The 26,066-nt window shown below is 37.2% G+C and overlaps 1 long non-coding RNA gene across 2 annotated transcripts; it reads right to left on the reverse strand.

Annotated features, from left to right (window-relative positions):
- Positions 1 to 16,986: 16,986 nt before the first annotated feature.
- Positions 16,987 to 18,118, reverse strand: LOC141332710 (uncharacterized). 2 transcript variants are annotated; one of them, XR_012355356.1, is made up of 3 exons: positions 17,446 to 18,118; positions 17,295 to 17,328; positions 16,987 to 17,135 (listed from the first exon to the last, which is right to left on the reverse strand). It is a non-coding gene; the product is annotated as an uncharacterized lncRNA (long non-coding RNA). The 2 variants fall into 2 exon arrangements; XR_012355357.1 differs by having other exon boundaries at positions 17,808 to 18,117.
- Between the last annotated feature and the right edge of the window lie 7,948 nt (positions 18,119 to 26,066).

Raw genomic sequence — 26,066 nt, forward strand, 5'->3', positions numbered from 1 at the left:
TTGTATTGACCCTCCACCTGATTTTTTGTTAAAAGTTCAATCGATGTTAATTGATTTTTTTTGGGACAAACTGCATTGGGTTCCGAAAGCTGTTTTGTACTTGCCCAAGGAGGAAGGAGGCCATGGGCTTATTCATTTGCAGAGCAGAACAGCAGCTTTTCGGCTTCAGTTTGCACAGAGACTTCTGACTGGTCCAGTAGACTCAAACTGGAAATCTATTGCTTTTACCATTTTGCGGATTTTTGAGGGCCTAGGATTGGACAAGCCGCTGTTCTGGCTGAATTATAAAACGATGAATTTATCCAAGTTACCTATTTTTTATCGCAACCTTTTTAAAGTCTGGAGTCTATTCATTGTGCAAAAACCTTGTAAAATGAGTTCATTGTATTGGTTGCTACAGGAACCTTTAATGTATGGTTCTCGTTTGGATATATCTCGCGATGGCCCTCTCCCGGCTCTTGGTGGAATTCTTCTTTCTTCTGGAGTGATGACGCTTGGACATCTATTGCGGCTAGCTGGAAAAGGCTTCAAGGATACTGATTCAGTAGCCGGACATTTGGGTATTCACTCAGTGCGTATCGTGGCTAGACTTCTTGAGAATTGGAGGTCTGCTTTAACAGTGGAAGAATTCAAACTGCTCGAGGACTATACTGAAGGACTTATTGTTCCAAACTCTAGCGATCCTTTCCCTAATCTGGTTTTATCACCTAATCTGGAAGAGTGTAAAGGTGTTTTTTTATATTCTGAAAGCTTGACATTAATCGGTCCAGAGCCAGCTTCTGGAAAAGCATTGTATAAAAGTTGTGTGAGATCACTAAATCGCAGTGCTTTACATTGTAGGGCGGATACTCCGTGGCGTACCATACTTCAGATGGAGAACTCAAAACCAGAATGGAGAGCTCTATATAAGTCACCATTAACTAAGAGAATTGGAGACCTACAGTGGAGAATTTTACATGGTGCAATTGCGGTTAATGCTTTCATTTCAGTTTTAAATACTGGTGTAAGTCATGATTGTCCTTTCTGTTCTCAAAGAGAAACCGTGTTTCATGCATTTATGGATTGTGTCAGACTGAAACCTTTGTTTACTGTTTTACAGAATTTATTTGTTTGTTTTGGGGAAAGTTTTTCTGTTGAAATTTTTGTTTGTGGATTTAAATATGTTCGGAAACACCGGTATAAGTGTCAGCTTTTAAACTTTTTGCTGGGACAAGCTAAAATGGCAATGTATACCACTAGGTAGGGCTGTAGTCAAGACCACCTTTGTCGAGTCCAAGACAAGTCCAAGACCAGGACTAGTCGAGTCCAAGTCAAGACCGAGTCCAAAGAGGTTCGAGTCCAAGACAAGACCGAGTCCAAAAAAGTTTGAGTCCGAGTCAAGACCGAGTCCAGGACAGGAAAAAAAAGTCGTATGCAAGACATTATCAAGACAATCATTTTGGGTTATTATTTGTTGATCTAAAAGCAAAAAGAGTGTCACAACAACCATGATTTTTAAGTATAGACATTCCCCTTGATATCATATAATCTATTAATCTAAAGAAAACAGGATGATGATATATGGTGATACCTCATAATAGCAGTGTTAGAACTGATATACAAACACCAACCCACTACTATTACCAATGCTCGGTACTAGTCTAGTACTGAGCATTAAGCAACTAAATTACAATATAGCTTCACTGCAGACGTACAGTAGTGTAGAAAAGAAGTGACCATTAGGGGAGAGCGGGGCACAACCTAACACTTTTTGAATTTCGCGGTTTATGTAAATCCACTTGGGGTTCAGAGTACAATTTTTATCCACGTTATTTTCACATTTGTCTAGTACAAATATATCGCTTTGTTTCATATTTACAGTGTATACGTTTTTCGTTATTTACCTCAAAAGAAAGGAAGTGAAACGTGACAACATGCCCCATAGATGGGGTACATTGTAACATCTGAGGGGCACGTTGTAACACGACCATATGACAGCTTAAAATGTTATTTGATCGAATGAAAAAAATATACACAACAAACTAAAATACATGTGTTAATTTTTTCAAATGAAGTAATGACGTTTAAAAAAAAAAAAAAAGGTCTAATTTCGGAGTTTGACAATGAACATATCGCGACGATGCATTGAACGGTCCTGATCGCAACACACAGCTGTACAGTAGTTCAAAAAAATGTGGACAAATAAATGAAACCATCCAAAATGCTTTACATGTCTTGAAATAATAACATCTGAACATTAAACATTGATTGTCAGCCTTTATTCACCTGTTTCTTGTGGTTTCTTATCAAAATCCTTAGAAGTCAATAGTGTAAATTGCACCGCTTATGTCATGTTAGAGTGTGTGTGAATCAATGAAAATTAACGTTAGCAGGGCACGCAGATGCAGAGCGTGCCGTGCAAATATAATCTAGTGTGTGATTGGTTATTACTTTTTTTTGTTTTGTTTTTTTGTTTTTGTGATTGGTTATTGGTAGTGATGGGTCGTTCGGGCAGATGACGTGACGAAAAATAATATTTTAATTAAATTCGGGCGGGTGAAATGAAAAAATTAAAATTATAAACAGTTTAAAATGTGTGCTTACTGGGAACATAATAAAGACACCTGGACTCGGTCGAGACCAAAAGCCATATTTGGCAAGACCAGTGGCCGAGACCGAGACAAGTCCGAGTCTGAATACCAGCGAGTCCGAGACAAGTCCGAGACCATAAAAAAACGGTCTCGAGACCGGACTCGAGTACTACAGCCCTGCCACTAGGAAACTTAAAATTGAGAAAAATTTGAATTGTAATTTACAGGTCGTATTTTTCAATTCAGTGAAATCTAGAATTTTAATTGACTTTCGGTTTTTTAAAGCCATGACTGATCTTGATTCATTTGATTTGATTTGGTGTTATAAAGGAATTTTGTGTGAGGTTACTGAAGACAACTTGTTCTTTGCAACCTTCATGGAATAGTATTTTAATCTTTTTATCTTCCCTGTTTGTTGACAGTGTTGATTGACTGAACAATGTTTTAGAGTCTGTAATAAAGGGTTTTTGAAATTCAAATTCTCTCTCTCTCTCTCTCTCTCTCTCTCTCTCTCTCTCTCTCTCTCTCTCACTTCCGGTGCGGGTGTTGAGTGTGAGCGGACTGAGTGGTGTGAGTACGGGCGCTGAGTGTGAGTGAATACTGTTTTCTTTTTCTACCTCTTGCTTTGGTGTTTTTGTTTTCTCTCTTGATATCTCCTTTTGACGTGTTGGGCCGTGTGCTGCCGCTCACTGTGCGAGCAGTATGACGGCCCCGCGGTCACAGAGTTTAAGTAATCTCACGCGACGCCACGGTGTGAAAGTGGCGTCTGCGGTGAGCGTGGAGGATTGTTGTTTGGCGATAGGCGAGGTTGTAGGGCACGAACATGTCATGTCGGCCTCTAGAATGAATAGTGCCACAGTTGTTTTTCTTAGTTCGGTGGAGAAGGCAAATGAGGTAGTCGAAACTGGTATAGTTATTGAAAATCTTTTCACGCCTGTGCTCCCGCTTTCCATGCCTTCTAAGAAAGTGTTGTTGTCTAACGTGCCACCGTTCGTGAGTGATGAAATTCTGGTTAGAATTATGTCTCGGTATGGAAAACTGGTGTCACCTATCAAAATGATACCGGTTAGATGTAAATCCCCGCTTTTGAAGCATGTGTTTTCATTTAGACGCTCTCTTTTTATGATTTTAAAAGAGGACGAAGAGCTTGATTTGTCACTTCATCTTAAAATTGATGATTGTGATTACGTTATTTATGCTACAACAGAAAAAATGAAATGCTTTAACTGCGGGGATATCAGTCATTTAATCCGCGCATGTCCTAATCGAAACGAAAATAGACCAGTGGTTGATGATAGCGCGAGTGAGGTTGGCGAGTCGGCTGAGGCCGGATCATCAAACGCTGTTTCGCCGGGGAAAGTGAGCGAGGGGGTGGAGGCTCAGGCAACTACTGCCAAAGCTGCGGTTAAAGAAGGCATTTCGATTGACACTGATGGTTTAATTTTGGAATCCGTTGTGCAGAAAGACGTGGTAAGAGATGGGAGCGTGGTTAATGTTTTGCAGTCCGACTTGAGTTTAGACGGCGGTATCACGGAGGCGGAACAGAGTCAATTTAAGATCCCAACAAAGAGAAAAAAGGCCGACGATTTTCAAACTAGTAAAGCAAAAAAAGTGGATGCGGAAGATGTACATTGTGACGATGACATGGAAAGCGGGAGTGAGTCCTCTGATTCTAGCGTGAGTTTGTCCCAGAGTGACTTTTCTTCTCGCAGCTATGAAGTGGATGATATTAAACTCTTTCTTAAGGTTACTAAAAATAAAAGAGGAGTGCGTGTAACTGAGTACTTTCCTGACACGAAACAATTTGTTGACAAATCTAGGCTTTTTATGTCAGAAGGTTTGTTTACAAATAAAGAAATCTATCGATTAAAAAAGATAGTGAGACAGCTTTCCTCTGGGGATGCAAATGAAGAAAGAGTTTAGTATCAGGTTCATGGAAAAAGGTGTGTGCGCAGTCTTGTGTTTGTTTTCCTTCTATTTTTTAAACATTTGTGAGGTTAATATTGCAACAATAAATGTAAATAGTCTAAGGGAAAGGGGAAAAAGAGCTGGAGCATTTGAGGTGATTAAACAAAAAAGAATTGATGTTGCCATGTTGCAAGAAACTCACAGTGATCTGAGAAACGCTGCTGATTGGGCAGCTGAGTGGGATGGAGTCTCTATTTTGAGTCATGGTACCTCTCTTAGTGGAGGGGTCGCCATCCTTTTTGCTAAAAATTTTAATCCATGCACATATCAGGTGGAGGAAGTAGTCAAAGGTAGGCTTTTAAAAGTAAGAGCCACTTTTGATAAATATACTTTAATTTTTATTTGTGTGTATGTTCCTACTTCAGCTGTTGAGAGAATAGTGTTTTTAAATACACTTTGTTCTGTAATGCAGAAATGTTGTGTGGAGGATTACCTATTTTTGGGTGGGGATTTTAATTGTACCATGTCAAATTTAGATAGAAACCATATTGAACCTCATCAGCCATCACGAAATCGTTTGAGTCAATTTGTTAAGACACATGAGCTGTGTGATATTTGGAGGCGGCTAAATGGGTCACAAAGACAATATACTTGGGCTCACGCTTGTGACACTGTTATTTCTTTGGCTCGGCTTGATCGATTTTATGTTTATAAACATCAGTGTAGTATCGTAAGAAAGTGTTTAATTACCCCACTGGGTTTCTCTGATCATAGCATGGTACAGTGTTCGGTGTTTTTGAACTGTATTAAGGTAAAGAGTGCATACTGGCAGCTAAATGTTAATTTGTTAAGTGATAATTATTTTAAAGAAGTGTTCAAAGTGTTTTGGGGCGAGTGTAGAAATACAAAAGAATCTTTCCATTCTTTAAGACAATGGTGGGACTTTGGAAAAAGTCAAATTAAACAGTTCTGTATACAGTATGCTCAGAACGTCACTAAAGAGACTGTTTTAAGTATGAATACCTTGGAGGCTGAGATTTTAAAGCTCCATGATTTGGCTGAGTCAACTGGTGTCAGAAGTCATTTTGACACACTGGTTAAAAAGAAGACGCAGTTGGCTGATTTGCTGGGTTTTAAGGCACAGGGGGCTCTGATCAGATCACGGTTTCAGAGTGCAAATCAGATGGATGCGCCTTCTAAGTTTTTCTTTAACTTGGAAAAGAAGAATGGTCAAAGTAGAGCCATTCATGCTTTGCGCTCTGATTCTGGTAATCTACTGACAGACCCTGCAGAAATTCGTAGAAGAGCAGTGGGTTTTTATGAAAATTTGTATAAAAACGAACTCGGAGCAGGATATGAAAGTGAAAGTGATTTTTTTAATGAGTTGCCGCAGGTATCGGAGGAAGCCAACGCCGAAATCTCAGGTGATTTGAATGAGGCAGAGCTGTTTAAGGCCCTCCAAGGAACGGAGTCGGGAAAGGCTCCGGGAATTGATGGTTTACCGGTTGACTGGTACAAGGCATTCTGGGCTGAGCTGAAAGAGGATCTGCTAGAGGTTTTTAATGAAAGCCTGGCTGAAGGCCAACTGCCTCTGAGCTGCCGTAGAGCGGTGTTGACCCTCTTGCCCAAGAAGGGTGACCTTACTGACATCAAGTGCTGGCGACCTGTATCCTTGCTCTGCAACGACTACAAGCTGCTCTCTAAAGTGTTGGCGAATCGGTTGGCAGGGGTGATGGGTAGTGTTATCCATTCTGACCAGACCTACTGTGTCCCCAGCAGATCGATAATTGATAATATTTCTCTAGTGCGGGATTTGTTCGAGGTCTCCAAGGTGCTTAATTTGGATTGTGGGTTAATTTCTTTAGATCAGGAAAAAGCTTTTGACCGCGTAGAGCATAGTTATCTCTGGAAAGTTTTTAAATCTTTTGGTTTTTGTCAAAAGTTTACTGATTGTATTAAAGTTCTCTATAGTGACGTGGAGAGCATTCTCAAAATCAATGGTGGTTTATGTGCTCCTTTTAAAGTATATAGGGGTGTCAGACAAGGGTGCTCATTATCTGGCATGCTTTACTCCTTGGCAATTGAACCTCTTTTATATCAAATAAGGGTTAAATTACATGGTATATGTCTGCCGAATTGTAAAGAAAATCTTGTATTGTCAGCTTATGCTGATGATATGGTAGTTATGATTAGCAGGAAAAGTGATATACAGGTGTTGTCAAAGCTGCTCTCAACCTTTCAAGGTTTATCATCTGCAAAGGTAAATTGGGGGAAAAGCGAAGCGCTATTAATGGGTAAATGGTCAGAAGGAAAACCAGAACTGCCGGAGGGTTTAAGTTGGAGAACGTCAGGTTTTAAATATTTGGGTGTGTTTTTGGGGGATGATTCAACAGTGCAAAAGAATTGGGAAGGGATCTTTGAGAAAATTAAAGGTCGCTTGGAAAAATGGAAATGGTTATCTCCTAAGATGTCATATAGAGGTCGCATTTTAGTAGTTAATAATCTAGTAGCATCATCTTTATGGCACAAATTTGCATGTGTGGACCCCCCTGTTCAATTGTTATCCAAAATACAAGCTAGTTTAGTTGATTTCCTTTGGGATAAATTACATTGGGTCCCGCAGAGTGTGTTATTTCTGCCTAAAGAAGAGGGTGGGCAAGGCTTAATACATTTGCAAAGCAGAATAGCAACTTTCCGCTTGCAGCGCATCCAAAAGTTATTAGCGGGTTCAGTCGACTTTAAATGGTGTGCTGTTGCTTATACGATTTTACACAAGCTTGAAAATCTGGGGCTGGATAAAACTCTCTTTCTGTTGGATCCTTTAGAATTGAACACTTCTGGGTTGCCAGTTTTTTACAGGAACATTTTTAAGGTTTGGAGCCTTTTCAAGTTTAGACGATCAGAAGATCAACAGTCTCTTTTCTGGCTCTTGGAGGAACCGTTAATTCATGGAGCTCGTCTAGATTTGTCAACATGTGGATGTTTCCCGGGACTTAACAAAGCACTTATTGAACATGGAGTCATCACCTTGGGCCAGCTACTGGAATCAGCAGGACTGGAGTTTAAGAATAGTGAAGCAGTCGCTCAACGGTTGGATTTCAAGTCTACTCGCTTAGTTGCACGGGTTTAATCGAAGTGGGAGGCTGCCCTCAGACCAGCGGAGTGGACTTTGCTATCTAGTCTTCGTGATGGTCTTGGTAAGGCCAATCTAGTGGACGCTTTCCCACTTTTGTTTTTTTCTGTGAAGTTGGAAGGGTTTACCGGTTTCTTTCTAGAAAATGTTAGTTCTGTGTATGTTGATTTTTTATCGTGTGTTGGGAAAACACTATATAAGATGTGTGTGATCAGTTTCAACAAGAAAAGTTTGAATGGGAAAGTTGATACACCTTGGCGTGATTTTTTTAATTTAAGTGTGGATAAAAGGCCACAATGGAGAGCACTGTACAAACCACCATTGGTTAAAAGAACAGGTGACTTGCAGTGGAGGGTCCTTTATGGTGCTATTGCAGTCAATTCCTTTGTTTCAGTTTTAAACCCAGAGATTGGGGTTGAATGCCCGTTTTGTAATGAGAGAGAAACAATCTTCCATGCTTTTGTGAAATGTGCTAGATTGCAGTCATTGTTTTTGTTATTAGAGAACGTTTTTGCACTTTGTAATGAATCTTTTTCAATGGAAGTGTTCATTCTTGGTTTTAAGTATGTAAAGAAAAACAAATTTTCATGTCAATTGTTGAATTTTCTAATAGGGCAGGCCAAGTTGGCGATCTATATGAGCAGGAAAGAGAAAATTGAACATGACCTAGAACAGAATGTGGTTGCTGTTTTTGCAAACATGGTACAAGCAAGGGTATTGACTGATTTTAATTATTACAAACATATGGATGATCTTGGCACGTTTGAAAGCATTTGGTGTTATAACAGTGCTTTGTGCTGTTTGTTTGAAGCAGATGTGTCTTTTACATTTATGTGATTTGGTATTAGCTTTTCTGTGATGTGGAATTAATGGTTTGTGAGTTATATTGTATGTTTTAAAAAAAAAATGTAATAAAAGTTTTGTTAAAATTCAAAATTCTCTCTCTCTCTCTCTCTATTTTTTTGCATAATTGTTTCTAAAACCTTCCAACAATTTTCTTAATTTCTCCTTTTTTCTTCCTGTAGTTGTGTTATAAGGAGGTCTATTGAGTGTCAGATAGATAGATGAATAGTTTGATAAATAGAAAGATGGATGGATGGATAAATGGATGAACATATGAATAGGTAGATACATGAGTTTAAACAACTTTTTGTCAAAAAAATATGTTTTTGTTTGAAAAAGTTTAGGTATAGGAGTAAAAACGACTTTCACCCTCATTAGTATCCACCCTCATTAGCATATATGGCTTCTGATTGGCCGAAGCTTAACTGCCCATATCTCTGCAACGGTGTGTTATATCTGTACGAAACTTGGTTTACAAAGTAATTGATGTATGGCGAGTCGACTGGTGGTCTTTTGGTGCGCCACCAGGTGTGTAGACATGGTACTGCACTTCATTTTTTAGATCTGTTTTTTTTTTAACGGGTTTTTTTTTCACGGGGACGTTCACAGGACGTGCAGCTGCCATTCGGGACGTTTAGGGGACTTTCACTTTAAGTTCTCTTAATGTCATTTTATTTTACATTTAGGCTAATCAAAGATGACAAACACACTGTATAGGGCAAAATACGTTTATTTTAACTGAACATTTGTAAAGTTGTAGTGCTCTTTCCGTGTGTGAGTGTGGCTGCCAGCTGTGGGGCAATTCTCCCCGTTATCTTCTATCCTAAAACAACATCATGAAAACATGCAGTAGTATTATGATTTTTTTTTCTTTTTTCTAGGACTGTAGTTTGTCCATTGAAAAATTATTTGCAAAGACTGTTGAGAAGTTTTAGGATTTAGACCAGGTGGTCAGTAATTTAGTGAATGAGGATATGCGTCCCAAATGTTTTTTCTTCTTATGTTTTTTCAAATGTTTAGCTAATGTCTATAAATATAAAAGTATAAATACACAAAAGGCTGTGTCTGAAGAAATTTCCCTAAGTATCTTTTCTTATTGGTCTACCAACAGTTTAATATGTAAATAGGTAGAATGCATGTGCAAGTCGCAGCTTTCAGTTAGTTCGTTTTTTTTTTTTTTTTTTTTTTTTTTTCTAATTATGTAAAATAGAAAACAGAATAGAAAAAAATGATAGAGCAAGCTTTGATGCCGTTTTGTTTCATATATAATAAATAGAAAAACAAACATATTGTCAGGCTCGGGGTAAGGAGGGAGAGAGAGGTGAGATGAACTTAATATGTCTTTAATGATAAACTCAAAACAGAAAGGTAAACATTCAGAATCCAAATAACATCATTATGAAAAAAGGCAACACAAACAGAAAGCAGGATAAACTTAACTTGATGAGAAACAGAATGACAGGCAGGCAGGTTTGGTAAGGTATAGCGTGAGGGTTAGAGTCCAGTGTCTATCGAGTAGATCTGACAGTTTGTGAGTGAGAGTGCTGTGTATTTGTAGAGGGGACTGATGAGGAGCGGCAGGTGCAGGTGATCAGTAGGCTGGTGATTGGGAACGAGTGGGCGTGGTGATGGAACCTGACGGTCCGGCTGTGTTGCTGACACATATAGAATGCAAAATACCTGTTTGCTTGGCGTATGTCACGGGAGCGGAGGAGTCAGCTGTCAATCAAAGTGCCGCCTCATCTGCCCTGTTCAGACGGAGTGACACAGCCGATCAGTCGACAATCAAGGTAAATATATATAATCAATAAATAAAGCGCACAAATACCCTATCGCTTATTTTTCCACAACATGCACTTCGATTGGACATTTGTAGACAATCAATCCTCTGTAACTTTTGTTGTTGTCGTGTCTATATAAAATATTTATAGACATATATATATATATAGAGAGAGAGAGAGAGAGAGAGAGACAGAGAGAATTTGAATTTGAAACGTAACTTTATTTTACAATAATCTTTGACAACAATACATTAAATTCTACAATCCAAGTTATTCTATTACACACTCAAGAAAGTCACAAGGTAAAAATTAGATCTTCCTCAGAAATCACACAAACAGCTCCATTATAACACCAGATTTTCTCAAAGGTAAACAGATTATTAGTGCTTTTATAAAAAGTGTAGTCAATTAAAACTCTAGATTTGATCAATGCTACAAACATCTCAATAATGTCTTGATAAGTTCTTTGCTCCAATTTATTCCTTCTACTTATATATATTGCCATTTTTGCCTGGCCAATTATAAAATTCAACAACTGGCAAATGTACTTTTTCCTTTGACTGTATTTAAAACCCAAAATAAAAATCTTTTCAGAGAAATGTTCAACACAACAATCAAAAAGACTTTATCACATCAAAAAGAGGTGCTAATCTAGAGCATTGTACAAATGTATGAAAAATAGTTTCTCTTTGTAAGCAAAAAGGACAATCATCTTTAACTTCCATTTTCAAGACAGAGACAAAATAATTAACAGCTACAATCCCATGGAGTATTCTCCATTGTAAGTCCCCAGTTCTTTTTGATACAGGTGGTTTATATAATGCCCTCCATTCCAGTTTTACATTCTCATTAAGACCAAAGAAAAACCTCCACGGTGTGTCTGATTTTTCAGCAAGATGATTTTTGTTAAAAACAATTACACAAGCTCTGTACAATAACTTTCCTTTAGTAGATAGTAAGTCCAGCCACTTCTGTTCCCACATATTTAAAAAGAAACCTTTAAGCCCATCAAGCTTTGGTGAAAACATTAGACAAGGAAAAAAATCTTTTTCATCAGGCACCAATTCTCCAGAAAAATAATCTTTCATCATTAAGTTTTCTTCTACTGTAAAGGTAGTTTTTAACTTCTTCAAAAAAAAAGAGAGACCAAACAAAGCGATTTGGTGCCTAGAGAGTGAGCCACCATTTCTACATTGTCCAAGTTTTCTCCTGCTAAGTCCAATAACTGTCTTAAAATAAGCACTTTTGATTCTTTAAGCTTAGAACCCCAATTAAAAAACACATTATTGTCAGTTACATCAAAGTGAGCTCCAAGAATCAGAGGTTCCTCTAAAAGCCAGTACAATGAGTATGAGCTCTCAGATTTGTGTGTATGAAACAGACCCCAAACTGTAAAAAGACTCCTATAAAAAGGTGGAAAACCAGATAAGTCCATTTTTAAAAGATTTAATAAAAAAAGATGTTTGTCCAGTCCAAGACCTCCATACTTCTGCAGGATAATATGGGCGACTGTCTTCCAACTGACATTCGGTGCACCATCTAAAAGTCTTTGCAAGAACTGTAACCGAAAAGCGGCTGTTCTGCTTTGTAGGTGAATCAGTCCTTGTCCTCCTTCCTCCTTTGGTAAAAACAAAATGCTCTGTTTAATCCAATGTAGTTTGTCCCAAAAGAAGTCTACAAGCATTGCTTGTATTTTTCCCAATAATTGGGGAGGAGGATCAACACACGCCAACTTATGCCACAATGAAGAAGCAACTAGGTTATTAATGACAAGAATGCGCCCTCTGTATGACATTTTAGAGAGCAGCCATTTCCATTTCTCTAATCGTCCTTTAATTTTTTCAAGCACTCCTTCCCAATTTTTCTGTTGAGTTATGTCATCACCTAAAAAAACTCCTAAATATTTTAAACCACCGTTTCCCCAGACTAAACCTTCAGGAAGTAATGGTTTTCCATGAGCCCATTTACCGAACCAACAGAGTCTCACATTTCTTCCAATTTACTTTTGCAGAAGAAAGCAAAGTACAATCATTGATTACATTGAATAAAGTTTGAACATCATTTTGACCACTAGTAAAAACTATTACATCATCAGCATAAGCTGATAAACATATATTTTTCATATTTCCACCATTTGGCAAATGTAAACCATAAATTTTTTCCCTTACTTGTTCTAACAAAGGTTCTATGGCTAGTGAGTACAGCATTCCAGAAAGTGCACAACCTTGCCTTACACCCCTTTCAACCTGAAATGGAGCGCATAAACCACCATTTATCTTCAAAACATTTTCAACCTCACTATAGAGTACTTGGACCATTGTAATAAAATCTTGTTTAAAACCGAAAGCCTCCAAAGTTTTCCATAAATAAAAATGCTCTACTCTATCAAATGCTTTCTCTTGGTCCAATGAAATCAAACCAAAATTTAGATTAAGCAATTTTGACACTTCCAATACATCACGAATTAGCGAAATATTGTCAACAATAGATCTACGTGGAACACAGTAAGATTGATCAGAATGAATTACTTGACTCATTACTCCTGCTAATCTATTTGCCAACACTTTTGAGAGCAGTTTGTAATCACAACAAAGAAGTGAAACAGGTCTCCAATTCCGTATGTCTGTCAAGTCTCCTTTCTTTGGTAAAAGCGTTATCACTGCTTTTCTGCAGCTCAACGGCAACATACCATTTGACAGACTGTCATTTAGCACTAGTAACAAATCCGCACCCAGTTCAGCCCAGAAAGACTTCTAAAAGTCCACTGGGAGACCGTCAATCCCAGGTGCCTTTCCCAAAGCCATGCCTTGAAGGGCCTTATACAGCTCTCCCAGACTCAGCGCACCCGAAAGAGCTGCATTACCCTCGTCTGACATTTTTGGCAGGGAGCTCAAGAATGTGCTTTCAAGATCCACTTCTGCCATGTACTCACTTCTATACAAATTTTTGTAAAAACCAACTGCTCTCATCCGAATGTCACTAGGGTTTAGCAAAACATGGCCTTCTTCAGACTGCAAGGCCTGAATTAATCTCTTCTGACCATTTTTTTTTTCTCTAAGCCAAAGAAAAACTTTGACGCTGCATCCATATGACTTATGTTTTGAAATCTGGATCTGATCAAAGCCCCCTGTGTTCTATAATCTAGCAGATCTGCAAGTTGAGCTTTCTTTTAAAAAAAAAACATTAATATGTTGACTTTCTCCAGTGGATTCAGCTAATTGTTGACACTCAATTAACTCATTTTCCAATTTCTCTAAAGATTTCTTAAACTCTATAGTGACATTGCGAGTGTGTTGTTGACACAATTGTCTGATTTGAATTTTGCCAACATCCCACCACTGTTGTATTGAATTAAAATTGGACTTGGAGTTCCTATGCTTCTCCCAGAAATACTTAAAAGAATTTCTAAAAGCACTATCATTCAATTAAGAAATGTTAAAGTGCCAATAAGCACTTTTAGGTTTAATAGAATTCAAAATAAACCCACATTGCACCATACTGTGATCAGAAAACCCTATTGGGACAATGAAGCAATTTTCAAAAATATTAAGCTGATGTTTAAAACCGTATACTCTGTCTAACCTGGCAAGAGATGCCATGTTCTCTCTCATATGTACCCAAGTATACTGTCTTGCATTTCCATTCAACTGCCTCCAAATGTCACATAATTCGTTTTTCTTTATAAACTGAGTAAGGCGTTTCTGAGAGAGCAAATGTGGTTCAATGTGATTCCTATCTAACATATTTTCTGTGCAGTTAAAATCACCACCTAAAAACAAGAATTCTTCTTCTGAACATTTTTGTAAGGTATCACATAATGTCTAAAAAAAACACTCTTTCAACAGGAGCTGTTGGGGCATAAATACAAATGAGCACTAAAACATAGTTTTCAAAAACAGCCCTAACTTTAAGTAGTCTTCCTTTAATGATTTCATCAGTCACATAAGAAAGTGGATTAAAACTCTTAGAAAAAAGAATTGCAACCCCGGCACTTAATGAAGTATTATGGCTTAAAACAGTTAGCCCATCAAATTCTTTTCCCCAGTCTACAGCATTTCTCTCATCGCTGTGTGTTTCTTGTAACATGAAAATATCAAGATTCTTCTGTTTCATTAATTCATTTAACATCAATCTTTTCTTAAAATCTCTAGCACCATTTACATTCAAAGTAGCCAACTTAATCTCACACATGGCAAAGAGGAAAAAAGACAGCCAAAAAAGAATCACTCTCATAGAAGTGAAAACCGGAAGTACACTATTAAACATCATTTTTTGTTTTTTCTAAATTCCTCACAATTTTTTTTAACCTGTAGACTTCTTTATTTGTGAAGCATCCCTCAGCCATTAAATTTTTTGTTTTCTCTGTAAACTGAGTTAAGTTTGGGAAGTATTCTTGTACACACACACCTCTCTTGTTCTTTGTTAACTTGAGGAACATTTTGATTTCTTCTGCATTGTAACTGCAGACAGAAAACTCATTTTGAGATGCCACCGTGCTAGAATCTGAGAATTCACTCTTGCTTTCTGTCTCATTATCCTCACTGAAGTTCAAATCAACTTTCTTTAGAACTTTTTCATTCTCAGATTTGTCACAGAATTTTCTTTTTTTTAGAGGCGTTTTGAAACTCCCTACCTTTGTTTCCATTTCTAAACTTTTACCATCAGTTTCTTCCTTTTCCTGTATATTCTGTGCATCATCAATCTCAGTGATGCCACATTCAGGAACTTTTCCATTAGAAACTGCTATTCCAGCTGTATCATTTTCTGATTCTTTTCCTGCCGCAACATCTACACTAGATGCTTCATAGCCAACATCCGCTACCGTCCCTCCATTGGACTCTCCCTGCACACCTGTACTCTGTGAAACCACACTAGCCTTGCTTGTGCTTGGGTGGACATCATCAGCAACTCCCTTTCCAGGGCAGTTGCGAACCAAGTGTCCAGACATCCCACATTTAAAACACTTAGTCTTAGCAGTAGTCACAAAAATAATGTAATCAAAATCATCCACTCGAAAACTGAGTGAAAGGTCCAATTCCTCGTCTTCCTGAAGTATCATATATGCAAATCTCCTAAAAGATACAATGTGCTTCAGAAGAGGAGACGTCACATTAATGGGAATTTTCTTTATTGGGGAAATTAATTTGCCATAACGTGACAGAGCTTTTTCCAATATCTCATCACTGACAAAAGGGGGAACATTAGATAACGTGACTTTTTTTGAAGGCATTGAGAGGGGAAGTACAGTGATAAACTCACCATCTATCACAATTCCTTTCTCCACTACCTCATTCACTTTTTCAACGCTATTCAAAAAAATCACTGTGGCGCTATTCATCCTGTACGCCGATAAAATGCATCCGTGTCCTACAACTTCACCGACCGCTAAACAAATCTCCTCTACACCTGCCGCGAACGCCACCTTAATTGCATGACGCCGTGTAAGTGCAGACAAAACCCGAGTATCCAGGGCCGTCATGCTTAACCCGGTAAAAAAACCGGCCGCACACGGCCCAGAAATACACAGAAAAAACAACTACTAAGGAAACGCCAAAAAGGAGGGTGAAAAAAAAGACAGAAAAGCCACTCACTCACCACACACGCTCACGCTCACAGCACTCCGTCCACTCGCGCTCAAACACTCACACCGGAAACGGAGAGAGAGAGAGAGAGAGACAGAGACAGAGACAGAGGCTGCGTCCGAAATCGCCTACTCAATGAGTAGGTACTTAATTTCAATAAGTACTTACTTAACGAGCGCTAAAAGAGTACCTACTCAACAGCCAAATCTCGTTGAGTATGGATGCGTTCCGCCATGTTGACGTTATCACGTGACCTATGACGTTATAACAAGCGCAACATGAAATGATATGAGCGACGGATTTAATTCATCTATCTGTAAACATTTTGATGTTGATGAAATTTGCTTATTTTGGATTGATTGAAGTTTTTATATTTTTAACAATACTAAAATGACTAAAACCCCCAAATTTGTTGTCTTGAATATGTTAATGGGCAAAATTGTGCAAAACTAGCTTAGATCTGATTTGTTTTCCTTTTTCTTGCTGAATTTCTGTCCTTTCATCCCTGAAACTTAAAATAATAATAAATAAATAACAAAAACAAAGGCAATTTTTAATTCATTGCGATTTTATGAATATTCAAATATATATATATATTTTTTTCTGTATCTAATCTTGTACTATGTACGCAAACCTTTTATAGTTATGTTTTCTGTCATGATTGTTCTTTGTTAAAGATACTTAAGTCTTTCCCTGAGTTTGTATGGAATTATAAATTCTGAAGTAATAATAATACAAAAATTGGAGCGACAGCGACACCTCATGGCATCAGTAACATGACAACCCTAGTACACTCTCCTCCATGTTTACAACATCTGCACAAAAGAGACGTCGATCAGTTGCTCAAAGATCTTACCTTTGGAGAAGACTGTTGATTTTACACTCGAAAAATTTAAGTATTACTATTTAGAAATTAAAATAACTTTAGAATGCATTGCTAGCCCACTCCAACACGTACCAACAATAATAATGATAAATGCTGACTAATAATTAATGATATTTTTAGTTAAACAAGCATAATGTTGTTGTTTTTTCAATGAAGTAATGAATAAATGCATAGGCTTATGAAAATGTTATATTTTATTTACTGACAACATCAGGAAACATGAATAAATTAGTAAAATAATAAAAGTAACCATGAACATAAATAAATACACATGGAGCAAAGCTTTATTAAACATATTGGTCTTCTAGTCTTTTTGATGAAGAGACCGCAGCAACTTCTGGTCCAGATGAGACAAAGGGCAGGTGGAGTGATGGAGGGTCTCATTTCCAGGATGCTGCTGTGGATTTCTCCTTTGTCACTGCACACACCAGTCTGCAGACATTTCAGATCATACAAAGATGCACAAATATAATACAAAAACTGTCATTTTAACAGCACAGTGTCATTAGATCTCTGTATTGGAAGTTACAAAATGATCAATCTTTATATTAAGTTTCGGATTTTACTTTTCCCCAAAAATGCTGCAGTCACCTTTCCTTTCAGGTCCTGCTCCACCACAAAACATCTGCAACAAAGGCACAGAAATCAAGAATCAGAAAAGTTCTGTTATAGCTCTATTTGAAATGAATTTGAAGTTCAGTTAGGCCTACTATATGTATATGTGTTTATTTACATTACTTACATTAATGTAAAGCAGTGACAGTGAATTCTCACATAACGTCCATCACTCACTCAGATGTTTTGTGTTTTGTGTTGCTCTAGTCTAGAACATTTTCCTGTCATTTGTTAAATAGACATTTATTAAACGTCTTTAAAATGTATATGTTTTATGTAAATCCGCTTTTAAAGACGTGCGTGTGCTACCTGAAGCTTAATGTTCGCTATACGTCATAAAACATGTTTTAACAGCGAAATCACAAATATACTAACTATAGCATACTGTATAACATCTTGGCACCTTATGCAAATCAACAGTTTACGATAAAGTAGCTCAACAAATATGATTTTTAAGACAGGGAACCGTGTTTTGGTTGTAATACTCACATTTGTAAACACCCTCGCCGTGGTTCTCAATCACGTTCGATGATGACGTTTTGGCCTCCTGTGGACTCCTGGGATTGAAAAGTATCCATCGATGAAGACTTCAGGATCTGGGCTGAAGCAGTAGGACATCCGGGGATTTCTCGCCTACTCTTTTTTGAATACTGAGGTTTCGGACGTACTTCTTTCTTCACGTACTCTTTTTTTTCCTACTATATAGTAGTTAAGTAGGCATATTCGGACGCACTTTAAGTAGACGTACACCCGAATCTCGCGAGAATTAGTGCATTCGCCTACTAATTCTCGCCTACTCTTTTATAAATACTTAGGATTCGGACATACTTATTTGCTCGCCTACTGCTTTTCCCTACTAAATAGTAGAGAAGTAGGCGATTTCGGACGCAGCCAGTGACTTACAGCATAATGCAAAGGTAGTGCGTTGTGAAAGAGTTTCCAGAGGTGTCTGGGGAGAGGACTGGGCTCCTGAAGACATCAAGACAAGCTTCCAAAAGTACCTTGAAGAAAAAATAAAAAATTATGTGAAAAAGCTCACCAAGAAGAGCGCTTAAGAGCCATGTGACAATTAACACAAACACTTCATGTGTTTATTTTTTTATTTTATTTATTTTTTTAATGTATAAAGTTCATGTTCACTCTTCACTTCTGTTTGTTTCTTCATGATGTGTTTGTGCTTTTATTTTTTATATCTTTTAAGTAAGTTTATATACATTCTAAAGTTTTTTTGTTTCAATAAAACAAATGTTCTACTACAATCTGACTCCAGGTCTTGTCCTTACTTGTGGGACACTTTTCTGTAAAAGTTCTGTGGTAATAAAACATTGATTTCATAACGAGTCAAAAAAAATATTAAAATAATTAATAGAATATTATTCTTTAATACTATCTATATATATATATATATATATATATATATATATATATGATTCTGCATCTAAATCAATATCCAGAAACAACTTATATATCATTTAGGTGATGTTTTCATTCAATGTAACATTTTTGAATGGAAGGTAATGGTGAGTTTTGTGGTAATTGGTACCAATGTATAGATGAAGAAGTAAACACTAAGAAGAAAGTTCTAATTAAAAAATTAAAAAGAAAATCACGTGGAGTTGTAAAAGTAAGAAAAGGAGTGCAAGGTAATGAAGTCTTGTTCAGTAAGGCTGTGATGTATATAAGGGATTTAGTTATTTTATTTTAATAATTTTCAGGTTAGTTATGTATGTATGCATTTATGTTCCTGGGACATTTACAGAGTTGCTGTACTGCTGAGTGATAACCCATTGGAGAACGTTACCACTAGAGCTTTTTGCACAAAAAACTCTCTCCTAATCACATCGTTTATGGCTTTTAATAAAGACTGTGCTATTCTTGTTTGTATTTTCTTTCATTTTTTTTCTCTCCAAAGAAAGATTTTTGGATATGTGTCTTTGACATAATGTGTGTTTTTTTTTTTTTTTGGCTTAAATTAATCACTCTGCTGCTTGTGCCTAAAGCTCCGTGTCTCCAGGTGTCCAGCAGAGGGCAGCAGATACTCAGCTCAGGATCAGATCAGGGGTCTTATACAAAGTTTCCAGCAAGTGTAAGTTTAAGACATTACAGGAACATCTTTCACCATCCCCCTATCACCCGTGACGTCGGGCTGTCAATCAGACCTGTTGTTTTGCACTGACACGAATTAATGGTCGATCTTCTGTGGCTCAGGGTAACATATAAATCGTTATTTTATGTGTTTGCATGACATACGTTGTACCTGTACATATGCATTCACGTGTTGAAGACTTCTTTAAGAAAATTAACTTTATTTATTAATTCGAACAGGTTAGAAGTACTTTTTAGAAGTACTATTCATGTCTCTTTGTTGAAGTTAGTTCTCTTTAGTTTTGACACGTTGTCATCAATCGTTAAGCTACTCCTGTATTCAGATTTTAAGAAAATTAACCTAAAATCGTGGCTCTTCGTCATGTTCGCCGTTTGATTGCAAAACGTTGCAAAATAATGTTTTTCTTTTTTTTTCCCCATATACTTGAAAAAATAATTTATTCCTGTGATACACAGCTGAATTTTCATTAGCTGTTACTGCAGTCTTAAGTGCCACACGATCATTCAGAAATCATTCTGATATGCTGATTTATGAGTACTTATTATTAATGTTGGCTGCCAATCTGGGTTTTTTTTTAACTGTGTTTCTTTTTTCAAGTTAATTTGATGAATGAAAAATGGAAAAGAACATCACTTATTCAAATATTAATACTTTCTAACGATGTAAATCACTTTTTATGGACTGAACGCGTCCTTGTTGAATAAAAGTATTTGTTTCCACCAAAAAATAAATTAAAAATAAAACAACAATGTACTGTCCCCAACTTTTCAACAGTAGGGTTTATTGCTTTAAAATATGTCAGTTTTACATAAAGTATAAGTATCTATCTATCTATCTATCTATCTATCTATCTATCTATCTATCTATCTATCTATCTCTATCTATCTATATCTATCTATATATATATATCTATATCTATTTATGTAGTTGGGCCTTGTTATATTTATTGCTGTGTAGACAATCAATCCTCTGTAACTTTTGTTGTTGTTGTCCTGTGTCTGTTGACATCGACCACACTTATAGGCCTATATATTACATGGTAATACCCGTATGCTGCAAAAAACACGCACGCTCAAATTAAAACATTTTGACGAAGACACGACTGAATCGAATCATTATGCTTTTTCATCTGTGACAACACGCGCTAGATGGGGTTGTGTTGTATTGATTTTTTCACAGACCAATATCGCTTTAGTTCTGTTGTTTTCCTACAGCTAGTTGCAAACACGCTAGCCTAACCGTAATACCAAACTTTATTATTATTATATATTTTCTCCACTAGCTCATTTTGAAGTGCATGATGTTGGCCCCCAAAATGTTGTTAACGATCTGCACATACCGTTTCCACAAGATATTTTCAATTATATTTAAATTTCTATTCCGTGTTTATCAGGACAAGACAAAAGATGAGCAGCTCTGAAGGAATAGACCTGGACCTTTCTTTCGAGGTGGTGATAATATCACGGATAAACTGTTTTGAGAAATTTGCGGTTGCTCAGATTTCAGATCTGCAACAAAAACAAAAAAACCTTGAAGAATCGATGAACAACAAGACGCCCAGTGACATGGCTGCAGTTAAGGCTGACGTCAGTGCCTTAAGAGCACACGTCGAAGCTCAAGACCAACAGATTGGGCAAATAGAGAAAATTCTGGAAGAAAAGGCAACCAGTGGACCATCCCACTCTGAAGTCCAGGGGAAGAGATCAGCTCCGTCACCGGATAGGACTCCGGAGCAGAAGAGGAGCCGATCTGAAGACCTGGACAAGATACTCCAGCCCTTCTGGCCTGAAAAATTTGATGCCCGTGAAAGGCTGACTGAAAAACAACAGGCATTTTTCAACTACATGATGGATCAGCTGAAAGTAAAAGGTGAGAAGACAAAAGCATTCCCTCAATAGAAGTCACATGATGTTAACAACAAAATAACTAACCCCTGATATTTCTGTCAGATCGGAGAGACTTACAGCATAATGCAAAGAATATTATTCTTTAATACTATTTATTTTTAATGTGTTTTATATACACATATACACACACACACACACACACACACACACACACACATATATACATATATATATATATACACACATACACATACATATACATACATATATATATATATATATACAAACACACACACACACACACATTTACAAAATGTATCACAATATGTAACCTGATAAGCCACATCTAGTCAAATGAATGGCTCCTATGGCCCTCTGCTGGTAAAAATCAGTTTGTTTCTTAAACTGTAAATATTTTATCTTAATCTCTAACCAGCTAATGATTCTGCATCTAAATCAATATCCAGAAACAACTTATATATCATTTAGGTCTTCATTTAAGTGATATTTTCATTCAAATGTAACATTTTTGAATGGAAGGTAATGGTGAGTTTTGTGGTAATTGGTACCAATGTATAGATGAAGAAGTAAACACTAAGAAGATAGTTCTAATTAAAAAAAAAAGTTTTGATTAACAATCAAAACAAATATTTGGGGTCATAAAGACTACAATTACACTTAGTGTATATACTACAAACTGGAAGCATATCAGGGTCAAACAGACGGATTTCGTGTTAGCACGTTTTTCAATGTAGTTCCCCAGAGATTAACTTCATTATACAATTAATTCACATCTATTACATTTAGGCTACAATTATTGTCAATATCACTATTGTATTGTCAATATCAAAATAGTTTTCAGATGGACGAATCATCCATAACTTCAGGGTGGTCCAGGCTGGGTTAGAACCCATGCTCTCCGGAGCTCTTCAAAACGGTCAAAATGACCGGCGTGGCAGTTCTAGTGTTAAACAGTGACTTCAAAATATACGAGATACACAAATGTATAATTTAAAGTCACTATGTAATGCATGCACAATGAGTGTGAACAATGTGTTGACTGACAATTGGCTCTTCTCATTATTCTTTGTGCACAGCAAAATTCGTGGAGGACTACAGGACAAATCAATTGGGTCCAGACCCATCTCCAAAACATACTGACAACGTAAATGCCAACATTTACAGAATCAAAAAATTTATCACATACATGGCTAAGGAAAAATCGGGTCCGAGCACCCTGGTGTAAGTAGGATTCATGAGTAAGTAATTTTCTTCTTCTTCTTCTTCTTATTATTATATTATATAATATATTATTATTAATTTTCTCTTGTAATAATGTTAAAAAAATATTTTTTTTGTTTGTTAGTTTTTTATAATTTGTTTGTTTGTGTGCAGGTGGGTCACTTCCTTGCGCCATGCACAGATGAGGGAGACCACCATTGAATATTATATTCAAAATGTGTCGCACTTCATAAGCTACATAGCAGAAACTCCTCCACCTTCCTGCAGGCTGTCAAAGACAGTGCTAATTGGCCTCAAGAGAGAAATGCAGACTATAAAAAAAGTCTCTAAAAAGAAAAGTGGCCACGCACCGCACACCGGTGAAAACCCAGAAAGAAAATAGGGTCCTGAGCAAAGACACTCTTTTGAAGTGCCTGAGCCACGCCAAGCAGGCCATCCCGATAACTCTGAGTAAGTTTTTTTCCCCCATTTAACTCTTTGTACTGACTATTGTAAAATGCAGAAGAAATGTGTGACATGATGTCAGAGATTGAGCTCTGTGTTGTTTATAGACCTCCTGGAAAGTGACGTGGCCACCACAGCCCTGCAATGGGAATTTTACGGTCACATGTCGGCCTACTTGGCAGCCCTCTATGGTCACCGAGGGGGCGTATTTCACAATATGCTGATTAAGGAGGTTGAGTAGGCCAAGGAATCCCAGTCAGACAACATATTCTTGATCAACGTGAGTGTATTACTTCCTTTTTATGCATCAGGTGACGTTAATTTGTTTGATCTCTGTTCTGATTTGCCCTGTGTGTTTTTTTTTTTGTGTGTCAACAGATTCTGTTACACAAAACTAATCAGATGTTTGGGCCAGCTCAAATAGCCCTAACCAGGGAAGAATATGGATGGATGGAGCGCTTTCTGGCCATCAGAAAAAGACTCCCCGGTGGCAAGACTGCCAAGTATTTTTTTTTTACTTCCACTGTCAACAAATGCAAAAAGCTCATCACGTACTTCCGTGAGGCTTGGAAGTCTATGGGCCTACCGGGCTACCCAAGCCTCACAGACATCAGAAGGTCAAATGACAGTCATGTAAGTGTTTTCTCTCGTGGAAGGGGGGGGGGGGGGGGTTAGGTGTTGTATCCCTAAACTGCTTTTGTTTTCTCCTTCTTTCTCTCTATTTCTAGGCAAAATTCACCCATTCTGAGGACGACAGGATGAAGATTGCAAAGTTCATGTGTCATGGCATCGGAAGGAGACTCAGGAGACACATCAGGCTCTCCTGAGAACAGCCAGGTAAATATATATCCTGTAAACATACTGAGTCTATAATACTTTATTTATTGGCACAATGATGATCAATCCTTCACCATGTATATACTTTGGAAGGGTGAAGAGGGCCTGTCTGAAATAGATGATCCAGGGCAGAGCGGAGAAGACTCGGGGACAAGCAGCCATGAGCATTCACTAGTCCAGTTGTTGCGATTACTCCAGTGAAAAGGAAATTGAGACCACGTCGCATTTCACCAACTAGCATTCAAATGGGTCAAAAAATGGCAGAGATGAAAAAAGTAAACGAGAAGGTGAAGAGGGCCATTAGAAAAAGGAAAGTCAAAAAGTAAAGCATTTTTGCTCCCACTTTCCCTCCCCCAGTTCGACCGCTCTTTCATTTTAATATTTGCATTTAAAAAAATAAAAATGTTCTTTCATTTTTTTTTATTCTTTACATCATTTTTATTAGTGTGTTTTATTAATATTTTTATTAGTGTTATTCATATTAAAAGTAATTATAGTGTGTGTGTGTGTGTGTGTGTGTGTGTGTGTGAGAGATTTGGCTTTGAAATAAAACTTGTTTGCTGTGTTAAAATTTTGTCTGTCATTTCTTTCGTTTTGTTATTGTTGGTTAAATGCATCATAGTCACTTATATAGGTCTTTGACATAAATCCCAGGTAACTTATGTGGTGAGGTAACCCAGGTAAGCTTATCTGAAAAAATGTAGGGTGTACTTTAAGTTTTACACTTACGCTTTTTAAGTAACACTTTAAAACAACTTTACATTATTCATCATTAGTTAGGCATCACTAAACAGTTAAACAATCATTCATAAATCAATAAGTGATTCTCCACTTTTTGCATGTAAACTTATGTAAAATTCACTCTCTTAAAAAACACTATAAACAATCTTCATAGCTTCATTCATTTGTCGTCTCACACAATATAACAGTAACGGTGCATGTAATTGCAGTGATTTACTCCAAATTATTGACCATTTACTTAAAGATATACCCTCACACTCCTAGTATATTTTTGAGTAATTGTACATGTAATTGCTGTAAGTTACTTGAGATTATACCTGCACTCAACCCCTAGTATATTTTTTAAGTAACGGTGCATGTAATTGCAGTGATTTACTCCAAATTATTAGCACACTCCGACTATAATATTTTTAAGTAACTGTATGTTTAACAACAATGTGCTTTCTGAATGAAACGTCCAAAAGACACGTGCAGGTTTTGTTTTTCTTCTGTTCTGAAAAGTTAACGGAGCTGTCAAACTGATTTCTGATGCGATGCAGTTTTGAACTTGGTGTTTCTGCTTTGGACTTCAAACTGCGCTGTCCGTGGTCCTGAAGATTTAAGTCTAATGTTGCGCTCTTAACAGCTGTGATGTAATGCTGACAAATTGACTTCTGATGCGATGCAGTTTCGAATTAGGTGTTTTTGTTCTGAATTTAGAACGGCGCTGTCCGTGGTCCTGAAGATGTAAGGCTAATGTTGCGCTCTCAACAGCTGTGATGTAATGCTGACAAATAGATTTCTGATGCGATGCAGTTTCGAATTAGGTGTTTTTGTTCTGAATTTAGAAGGGCGCTGTCCATGGTCCTGAAGATTTAAGTCTAATGTTGCGCTCTTAACAGCTGTGATGTAATGCTGACAAATAGATTTCTGATGCGATGCAGTTTCGAATTTGGCGTTTTTGTTTTGGACCTGGTCCTGTACATTACTGCTTAATTACGCCCTGCTTTGTTTTATGTGACCGAGTTAAGAGCGCTGCAGCGTGTTAGAAACAGCACTTTTAAAAAAAACTGACTTTCTTAAAGATTAAACTTTCAATTTTTTATGAAAATGTTATTTTACACTCAACTTTGAACATTTACTTAAAAATATACCCTAACACTCCAAGTATAATTTTTGAGCAGTTGTACATGTAATTGCTGTGAGTTACTAGAGATTATACCTGCACTCAACCACTAGTACATTTTTAAGTAACGGTGCATGTAATTGCAGTGATCCAAATTATTAGCACACCCCGACTAGAATATTTTTAAGTAACTGTACATGTTTAACAACAGTCTGTGCTTTCTGATTGAAGCGTCCAGAAGACACGTGCAGGTTTTTCTTGTGTTCTGAAAAGTTAGTTTAACCGTTGGATCGGAGCTGTCAAATTGATTTCTGGTGCGATGCTATTAATAAGGAAAGGAAAGGAAAGGAAAGGAAAGGAAAGGGAAGGAGGTGAAGTAAGGCCAAGTATGGTGACCCATACTAGGAATTTGTGCTCTGCATTTA

Source organism: Garra rufa, chromosome 4, assembly GCF_049309525.1.
Source record: "Garra rufa chromosome 4, GarRuf1.0, whole genome shotgun sequence".
Taxonomy (NCBI): Eukaryota; Metazoa; Chordata; class Actinopteri; order Cypriniformes; family Cyprinidae; genus Garra; species Garra rufa.